The following is an 8,881-nucleotide window of genomic DNA, read 5'->3' as shown; positions in this document are numbered from 1 at the left end:
ACATCATATATACTGGCCAGCCAGTCAGTTGGATGGCCGGCCAGATGTACAGTCGATCACTTAGCCTTTTATGTATATAGATGTTACCCCAATATATTCAATTAAAATGTATTAAAAATCTTACTACCTAAATCAATCATTTTTTCATTTGGAAATATTTTTTTCTTCTAGGCTTTTCATATACATCTTTTAAGTATCACACAAGTGATCTTGTATCCTACTTCCTCACTTAACAGTATGTTTCAGAATAAACTAAAGGATGTCCCAAAATTCACGCAAGAAGTAATTTTGATAGAAAACACAGGTTTATAATTAAAAATTGTAAATTTTTTATTGATTCATAAAGGATACAGTATAGGGTTATGTATGGAATAGCATATCGGGTAAATGGCCTCCACAGCTTTGCTGGCACATACGCACTTTTTTGTTGAAATTTTCCATGACCGTTTTGCATAAATGTGGCTGAATTTCGTTGATACAGCACTTAATTTCCTCCTTCAAGGCGTGGGTGGTCGTGGGCTTGTTGGCATAAACCTTAGACTTCAAAAAACCCCAAAGAAAAAAGTCCAACGGTGTTAAATCGCATGATCTGGGCAGCCAATTCTGACCACCAAGACGGGAAATTACACGACCAGGAAATGACTCATGCAGTAATTGAATTGTTTCTCGGGCTGTATGGCATGTGGCACCGTCTTGTTGAAACCATATGTCGCCCACATCCATATCTTGCAATTTAGGCACAAAAAACTGGATTATCATGTTGCAATAGCAAGCACCATTAACTGCTATTGCCTGAGCAGCCGCATTTTTGAAGAAGAATGGCCCGATGATGCCTCCGGCCCAAAATCCGCACCAAACAGTGACACGTTGTGGATGCATTTGTTTCTCAACAATCACTAGTGGATTTTCTGAACCCCAAATGCGACAATTTTGTTGATTAACTAAGCCATCGAGATGAAAATGAGCCTCATCACTGAAGATGATTTTGTTCGAAAAATCAGCAGCCACTTGTTGTGGTTCCATAATCCATTCAAGGAACTCTATTCGCTGTGCGTGGTCAGTAGGCTTCAGTTCTTGAGTCAATTGAACTTTGTAAGCATGAAGATGCAAATCTTTCGTGAGAATATGCTGTAGAGAGCTTCTCAAAATGTCTAATTCTTTTTAAAAAATATATATTTTATTGATTTTTTACAGAGAGGAAGGGAGAGGGATAGAGAGTTAGAAACATCGATGAGAGAGAAACATCAATCAGCTGCCTCCTACACACCCCCTACTGGGGATGTGCCCACAACCAAGGTACATGCCCTTGGCTGAAATCGAACCTGGGACCCTTCAGTCTGCAGGTCGATGCTCTATCCACTGAGCCAAACCGGGTAGGGCTCAAAATGTCCAATTTTTGACCATGGTGCCGAATTGATGTCCCTGCATGAGACATTTCCTAGTCGTGTAATTTCCCGCCTTGGTGGTCAGAATTGGCCACCCAGATCATGCAATTTAACACCGTTGGACTTTATTCTTTGGGGTTTTTTGAAGTCTAAGGTTTATGGTAACAAGCCCATGACCACCCACGCCTTGAAGGAGGAAATTGAGCGCTGTATCAACGAAATTCAGCCACATTGATGCAAAACGGTCATGGAAAATTTCAACAAAAGAGTGTGTATGTGCCAGCAAAGCTGTGGAGGCCATTTACCCGATATGCTATTCCATACATAACCCTATACTGTATACTTTATGAATCAATAAAAAAATTACAATTTTTAATTATAAACCTGTGTTTTCTATCAAAATTACTTCTTGCGTGAATTTTGGGACATGCTTTACTATTAGAAGTGGGAGAAGAGGCCCCAGCAAAGCCAACAGAAGAAGTAATTAGCAGAGGAGAATAATTTAAGGGAATAAGTTGCATTAGACTGTTTTGTTGACCTTGTGAAAATACAGACGTGTGTACAGATGACCAGCTTTTAGCTTGGTGACAAAAAAAAAAAGGGAAGAAAAAAAATCTCGAAGTGGTTCCTGGATCCAGGGAAGGTTTATAGCAGCGGTTCTCAACCTGTGGGTCGCGACCCCTTTGGGGGTCGAACGACCCATTCACAGGGGTCGCCTAAGACCATCGGAAAACACATATATAATTACATATTGTTTTGTGATTAATCACTATGCTTTAATTATGTTCAATTTGTAACAATGAAATTGGGGGTCACCACAACATGAGAAACTGTATTAAAGGGTCACAGCATCAGGAAGGTTGAGAACCACTGGTTTATAGAATGAGAAATATCGAGTATGTTTATAGACAGAGGAAGGAAGAAGAGAGGGAGAAATTGAACATGTTGACAGGATATAATTAATGGAGCACATTCTTTACAGAAGTAGGAGGGGTTAGGATTAAAAGCTGGGAGTAAGACATTTTTTTTCCTCTGACATAGGAGAGAAAGAGAAGAGACTGGGTAAGGGAGGAAGTTGAAGTAAATCATGCTGGAAGATAACTAGAGGGTCAATAAAGTAGAAGGTGAAGTCAAGATTATTTCCTGAGAGTGAAGGATATTAAAATGGATCAGAGACTTTGGGAAGTGAATAAGATTGTGAAACAGACTAATGGATAACTAGTCCAGTTCCTCATTTACAGATGGGGAGTTGAGGATCATTTTAAGACAGGTGTGCCAATTATACAGCTAGTAAGAGCTAGAGCTGAGACATGAACCTAGGGCTATCCAAACCACCGTCCAACTCAGGAAAACAAGTTTAATAATTTCCTTCTGATCTGTTCCATAGGCTGAACTTCCCCCTGTGTAGCCAGAAATAGAACAGAGCAAAACCCAGCAGCAGTTTCATTCCAGCTGCCACCACACTCCAAAATCTGCATGCTGGCTGCCCTCTCTTAGAGACTCATCTTAATGGGCAATCCCTGGTCTAGAATATTGAAAAGCCAAGTATAGGATTTTAGATAAGGGCTGGAAGTCTTTTACCTTAATCAGCTAGACAATGTTCCTCAAAAGAGCTTCGTTCCTTTAAATAAAAATGAAATGGAGACTAGCAAAAAATTGGAAATGGCCTAGGATGACAAACACTAGGGACATGGTTTAATAGATTATGATCCATCGGGAGTAGGGAATATTATGCAGTCATTAAAATGATAACTATTAAGACTATGGGAATAAAAATGTGCTTATAAAAACATGGAATTCAAAATGGCATTATACCATAATTGCAATATTTAAAAATTATTTATGTTCATTCATGTTAACATTCAGAAAGGGAAACCTGTTCACGTGATAGAATTATAAATGTTATAATTTTTAAATGTTTATTATTGTTCTAAGATCTATTAAAATAAACATTAAATAAATAAATAAATAATATACCTTCTGGAAAAGACATACTTATTTTCACAGTTGCTGAAAATAAATGTTTTCTATTGTTAGGTAAATTTATATAAAGGCAAGGAAGGGAACCTAGTCCATTGGAATGCTCAACTTCTTTAGCATAGTAAGCAGAGGCATTCAGAAGCAACATGTCTTCTGATTTTCATAGGCAGGTTTTCTTGGGTACCTCTCCTTTAGCAATACCCATTTTTTCTCTTTTTCCCTCCTTCCATATTAGAAGCAAATGTCAGGAGTTAGTAGATATAAAAGGGCAGCCCAGGGAGAGAAGATACTCTCATATTAGGCTCCTTGGTGTTGGGCCAGCACTTGTTTTATTTATTTATCACTTTAAAATTATTTTTAACTTATTTTAGAAAAAATAAAGGAAAAAACAAAATCATTTTTATCTGTAATCCCATCACCCAACACAATTGTTTCTGGTGATATGTTTTGATAGAGTTACAATGAAAATGTCTGTACAATTGTGTGTTCTGTTTTTGCCCTTTAACCTCTTAATTTTATTGTGTTTAGGCTTTTTAAAGTTTATTGCAGTCCTCAGAATTAAGATTTTTATTGTCCACATAATATTCTATTCAATCTATGTGTATTAATTCACTTAACTACTCTGGCTACTTTTGGTTAATAACATTTTTTTGAAATTATGCGTAATGGCAGGTACAATGTATTTGTATATATAGTTTCTTCCTTCTGCTGAATAATTACCTTAATGATAAATTTCCAGGAGTGAAATTACTACGTGAAAAGACATGAATATATTTTATGACTTCTGATATATATTGCCAAATTTCCCTTCAAAAGAATTATCCTAATTTATCCTGCTGCAGGAACAGTATGAGGATAGTTTCTCTATCCTTTTCCTCCAAGCCAAACCAGCACTGTGTTTGATAATATTTACTACTTTAATAAGTATAAAATTACTATTGTTCTTTAATACCAGTGTGATTGAATGTGCTAAATCAAATCGCCCAAGAACCAGAAGGATTCTTAGATCTGGGTTTAAATCAGTGTGGCTCCTGAACCTTAGTCCAGTGCTCTCCCCCCTCTCCCCCCCGCACGCTATTTTTGTGTGTATATATTGTCTGTTCATACCTTTTCCAGCTGCTTAATTGTATGGGTTGTTGCTGGAGAGTGGGAAGGGGAAAGGGACAACTACAAAAACATTCAAGTTATTCCATGCTGTAGGTTTCTCTTTTTTAAAAATATATTTTTTATTGATTTCAGAGAGGAAGGAAGAGGGATAAAGATAGAAACATCAATGATGACAGAGGCTCATTGATCTGCTGGGGATTGAGTCCACAACCCAGGCGTGTGCACTGACCAAAATAAAAACAGTGACCTCCTGGTTCATAGGTCAACGCTCAACCACCGAGCCACATTGCATGTTGCTCTTTTCTACTAGATAAGAGATATCAGGATGCCAGGTATCTCCAAGCTGATCATTAAGGGAGGAGAAAAAAGGCAAACTGATGAGTACTGCCTAAGAATGGAGAAAACCACCAATGGAAAGACACTGGTGGGAGGTCTATCCAGTATCACTGGGACCTGTTGTTTTCTTTGGAGGCTGCCACCTGCTCTACACCTCTGCTGGCCAAGGGGCTGATGGATCTGTGCAAAATAGTGTTCCACAACACCTACCTTTACTGAGTGTTGGGCTTTCAGGGTGAGTCCCCTGATGGCAAGGTTCCATATGGCTACCACAAGATGTCCCTGCAAGAGCATCAGGACAGAGTATATGAAGGATGTTCCCCACCACGTTCAGGTCCTCCGGAAAGTCTATTCCATTCTGAGTGACAAAAAGCATAGAGCAGGATATGATGAGCAATGAACAGTGGACTAGGATTCTGATGTGCTCAACCAAGATTGGGACTGGGAGAGATATTGGTAGTCACTCTTTAAAAAGATATCTCCAGAAGACATTCATGCTAAGACATGCAAAGGTTCTGAGGAAGAACTGGCTGATGTTAAACAGGCCTATATGGACTTCAAGGGGACATGGATCCCTTCCTGGAATATTTGCTGTGAGTGCATATACAGAGGAACCCAGGATAAGAATCATTATTCAGGAAGCCATTGATACTTTGACCTATAATGCCCTGGTCAAAGAACCAATTAAAAGATGAATGTAAAGACAAGGCGGGCTCAGGAAGAGGCTAAAGAAGCAAAAATGAGCAGGAAGGAGTTGGGACTTAATGAAGGAGTAGGTAACTTGAAGGCAGTCATTCAGTGCAAACAAAAGGATCAGCAAGCTCTGGACAGTGTTGTTCAGTGGTTTGAGTGTTGTGTTCCGGTTTGATTCCAGACAGGGCACATGCCCAATTTGTGGTTTGGTGAATATGGGAGGCAACTAATCCATGATATCTCTTCTCTCTCTCTCTCTCTCTCTCTCTCTCTCTCTCTCTCTCTCTCTCTCCTCTCCTCTCCTCTCCTCTCCCCTCCTCCTCCTCCTTCTCTCTCTAAAATAAAAAAAAATATATTTTTAAAAAGATCAGCAAAGGAAATGGACAATTTTCTGGCTCAGATGGAACCAAAGTATGGCAAACCTTCCAAACAAGGGGGGGGGGCGGGGGGAGGGGACAGCTCTCAAAGAAAACAAGAAATAATGGAATTTTATCTTCAAAAATACTTAGGTGTTAATTTATGCCACTGTAGGTAAGGTACAGTCAAAATTTGAAGAAAACAGTAAATCCAACCCTTGAGAACAGTTGCCTTTCCCACCTAAATTATTCAGATTGACTATGTAAACCAGAATATCTCAACCTGATCTTTGTATATCCTAGAAATCCCTTGACATTTTGTGAAGTCCTCTTATGGAGGAATTTGGTGGTCGTCACTGAGGAAATAGTGGGAGGTTGGTATACTTCTGACAGCACTTGATTATGTGGATCTTCTGTACAAGGAACTGTATCTAGAATGCTGGTCTGTCCATACTTCCTTTGTCAATTCTCATTTTGCCACACAGAAGTAAGCTGCAGAATATTCAGAGTGATGTGCATGATTATTAGAACAGGAACTCTACCTGGCTAGAATGCCTTTAGAACACTCGCTGGACATCTGTCTTCCAAATACTTGACAGTTTGCTTTCAATCTTAATTTTTTTGAATAGACCCTCTCTTCTTTTTGTTTTACTCAACCAGGTTTTGTACTCTTTGCTTGAAGTATAGGAGAAACAGGTGTTCATATTACTTCAAGCATCTTTATAAGACTTATTATAGGCCCGGTGCACAAAATTCGTACATATGTAGGGTCCCTAGGCCTGGCCGGCAATCAGGGCTGATCTGTGGGGTGACTGGCAGGGTGATTTGGGGGCCCCCACTGGCACCCACGTTGGCCGGCCTGGCGCCACCTGCTCACCAGCCCTGGCTAGGGCTGGGGGCAGCTCTGGCATTGAGTGTCTGCCCCCTGGTGGTCAGTGTGCATCATAGCGACCAGTCATTCTGCCCATCATTCCACCGTTTGCTCAATTTGTATATTAGGTATTTTTAATATAGGATGCATGATTTAAGAAATGACTCAGTTTTAAATGATCTAGAAAAAAATATGAATGGTGTTTATGATAGAGAAGAGAGGAGAAAAGTAGTCCTAATTAGCATTATAGTAGACTAGTAGCCCAGTGCACGAAATTCGTGCACATTAAAAGGGAATTAATTGCCCTATCCGGTTTGGCTCAGTGGACAGAGCATTGGCCTGTGGACTCAAGGTCCCAGGTTCAATTCCGGTCAAGGGCATGTACCTTGGTTGCAGACACATCCCCAGTGGGGAGTGTGCAGGAGGCAGCTGATCCATGTTTCTCTCTCATCAATGTTTCTAACTCTCTATCCCGCTCCCTTCCTTTCTGTAAAAAATCAATAAAATATATTTTTTTAAAAGGGAATTAATAAGCAGAGATATTTTAATATTGCTATTTGCCCTTTCTCCATAATAGAAGTGTGAGAGATGAAAGGAAATTAGGAAAATTTATATGAAAATCATATATAAATTTATTAATAAATAAACAGTAACAAAAGGATATAACAACAGCAGAGGCATGATATAAAAATGACAAAAGCATGATATGAACACAACAAAAACATGATATGGAAACAACAAAAACATGATATGAAAACAACAGTGATGCAAACAATGACTGATAAAGTGATTAAACTCATTCTAATATCTCCCTGTACACCACATTAAGAGTGAAAACACTTAAGCCCTAACCGGTTTGGCTCAGTGGATAGAATGTAGGCCTGTGGACTGAAGGGTCCCAGGTTCGATTCCAGTCAAAGGCATATACCTTGGTTGCGGGCACATCCCCAGTAGGGAGTGTGCAAGAGGCAGCTGAATTGATGTTTCTCTCTCATCAATGTTTCTAACTCTCTATCCCTCTCCCTTCCTCTCTGTAAAAAAATCAATAAAATGTATTTTAAAAAAGAGTGAAAACACTTTCAGAGTGCTTGACTAATTTCCCTGGTGATGAAGTACTTAGAACTTTAACTGTAACATCACATGCTCTTCAAACTCGAGAGAAAGCAACACATAACTGACCATGTGCAAAAACGGGTTCAGGTAGGAATATGCCTACTTTGTCTAGAGTTTGTCTTTGTGATTTATTAATAGTCATCACAAATGCTGGCATAACGGGAAACTGTCGTTGAATCAATTTAAATGGGAGGCCAGTGTCAGATGGGGACAAATTAATTCTTGGAATCAGAACAGCCTCTCCCTCTGCAGATCCTGTTAATACTTCAGCTTCGATAATGTTAGGTCATAATCTTTTGATAATAAATCTGGTACCATTACAAAGACCCCATTTACTATTGAGATTTCTCAATAGCATGATGATTGCACCCACTTTCAATTTTAATTTATGCCACGGCATTCCTGAAGGAGTAATACTATTAAGATATTCAATGGGAAAATTTTCCCTTTTCAGCATCATCTGTGGAATCAATGGAATCATCACTCAAATATGTGTGAAAATCTCCATCGGGTATATCCAAATTTTCTTCATTTAATTTTTGAACATGCTCATTTTTTGGACAAAGAATTGCACATTTAGGTATATTTTTAATATTATCTATAGCAGTGGTTCTCAACCTTGGCTGCACATTAGAATCACCTGGGAATCTTTTTAAAATCCTGATTCCTGGGCCTCATCCTCTGGAAATTGTTTCTTTGTTGTGGGGTGGGACCACAACATCAGTAACAGAATTAAAGAAACAGAATTAAAACTTTATTGTGGGGAGCCGCTACAGTGTTTTGGACAGGTTCAAACCTTGGACTGATGAGAGGGCACAGTCCTCTCATTGCCACGTGCAAGTCCCAGCTTGGAGGGCAGGGCCCTCCCAGCACAATTATACCCAACAGTTGTACTTGTAAGCTTGAACCTATGGTCCAACACATGGCCCCACATGCCTGAGTGATGTAGGCTTGATAGAGTTCAGGTGCATGTAGTTGAGTAGGATTGAAACCCAGGAGAATGTTGTAAACATCTTGGTCATGCCCTTACTTTGCCTCAT

General features: G+C 39.3%; 1 pseudogene; it reads left to right on the top strand.

Annotated features, from left to right (window-relative positions):
- The first annotated feature begins 4,695 nt into the window (after nucleotides 1-4,695).
- LOC132224385 (dnaJ homolog subfamily C member 9-like) lies at nucleotides 4,696-5,787 on the top strand (annotated as a pseudogene).
- Nucleotides 5,788-8,881: the final 3,094 nt, after the last annotated feature.

Source organism: Myotis daubentonii, chromosome X, assembly GCF_963259705.1.
Source record: "Myotis daubentonii chromosome X, mMyoDau2.1, whole genome shotgun sequence".
NCBI lineage: Eukaryota > Metazoa > Chordata > Mammalia > Chiroptera > Vespertilionidae > Myotis > Myotis daubentonii.
This window is presented reverse-complemented; position numbering and strand designations above follow the sequence as displayed.